The sequence below is a fragment of the Carlito syrichta genome, unplaced genomic scaffold (assembly GCF_000164805.1).
Source record: "Carlito syrichta isolate Samal-C Ts95f unplaced genomic scaffold, Tarsius_syrichta-2.0.1 Scaffold305226, whole genome shotgun sequence".
Taxonomy (NCBI): domain Eukaryota; kingdom Metazoa; phylum Chordata; class Mammalia; order Primates; family Tarsiidae; genus Carlito; species Carlito syrichta.
The window spans coordinates 37,932-39,769 of NW_007249322.1; positions in this window are offsets into that span (position 1 = coordinate 37,932).

Consider the following 1,838-nt stretch of genomic DNA (forward strand, 5'->3'; position numbering starts at 1 on the left):
CCCCCGGCCCCCGCAGCCTCGATCTGCTGGGCTCCGGCGATCCTTCCGCCTCAGCCTTTCAAGTAGCTGGAACTACAGGCACGCGCTACCAAGTCCAGCTCATTTTTTGATTTATTGTAGAGATGAGGTCTCACCAAGTTGCCCAGGCGGGTCTCGAACCTGCGGGCTCAGCAATCCACTCACCTCGGCCTCCCAAAGCGCGGGATTACAGGCTGAGCCACCGAGCCCGGCTACACGTAGGTAATTTGTCCTGCTGCACAGCCTGGTGTTTGTCCCCATGCGAGCACTCCCAAGAGCTCATAATCCCAATGACGTGCGTACTATCTCTGATGCACAAGCAACACACTGGTTGCCTCCTCCAACTTTGAGAGCCAATGCTTCCCTGGACACTTATGGTCTGCCCCTTGACTTGCATATGGCAGTCGAAATGAACCATTAAACCATCAAGAGAATTCCATTCTTAGCTATTATTTGCTATCTCCAAGTTCCCAACCCGTCATTTTGATTTTTTTCTCAATAATACCTGATATTCCCATGGCCTCATGGACTGCTCTGCTGGCTTTGATCTGTCATCACATTTCCAATGCCTGTTATTCCCTGGTCCTTTTTGATCTGGGTATCAGTCAAATGTGACAAGTCTTGTCCACGAGGCCACATTTTTTTTTTATTTTCTGGGCTTTCTGTAGAGTTCACCTGATGTATTGTTGCTTGGATTAAAATCAATTGTCATTACCTGATTTCACCTTCTTAACAAAAAGTCCATGATTCCTAAAGCTGAGGAAGTCACCACATCACCTTGAAGACAGCACAGCCCTCTTCAATGTCTTTCACTCTACAGAGCTGTTGACCATGTCATATTAATGTCTTTGACTCAATGAAGATTCTCCTTTGGTGGTGGTCGTGGTGTTGTTTGGTTTTATTTTTGGTGGGCCCTACTGAGAAGAAAGACTATCATACGTGATGTGGTATAATCCAGTTTCCAGTGTCTTCAGGGACACCTTCGTCAATTTTCAGTGTTCTCCTTCTTCAGTGAGAGATTGAGGCATTTTGTACAAATTGGGAACACAGGAAAAAACAACAGCAACAACTGTCACGATGACAACAGCCCCTAAGGATCAAATACTTGTGTCTCGTCTCTTTTCATTCATTAAACGACATGTCTTGAACCTGCTTTGACACTGGGAAGCAAGGGTAGGAAGGTAAATGAGATTGTTGTCTTGTCCCTCAAGCTGTTCTCAATCTAAACGAAGAGATGCCATCTCAATACTTCCTGTAACATTCGGCACGTTTCAGAGTAGAACAGAGTCATTGTTGCTTCAACATGACAGCAACAGCCTCACAATGCAGAGGTATGGGTTGAACTTGGCTGTAAAGCAGGGGTCCCTAACTCATACCGGTCTGTGGCCTGTTAGGAATCGGGTCACACAGCAGGAAGCGAGTGAAGTTTCATCTGTATTTATAGCTGCTCCTCATCGCTCACATTAGCCAACGCCTGAGCTCCGACTTCTGTCAGATCAGCGGCAGCATTAGATTATCATAGGAGCATGAACCCTACTGTGAACTGCACGTGTGAGATATCTAGGTTGCACATTCTTTATGAGAATCCAATGCGTGATGATCTGAGGAGGAGCCGTGGTGGTAAAGCTACATATTTTATTATCTATTACTGTGTAACAATGATAGAAATAAAGTACACAATAAACTTAATGTGCTTGAAACATCTTGAAACCATCCCACCACCCCATCAGTGGAAAGTTGTCTTCCACGAATCTGATCCCTGGGCCGGGCTCGGTGGCTCAGCCTGTAATCCTGCGCTTTGGGAGGCCGAGGTGAGTGGA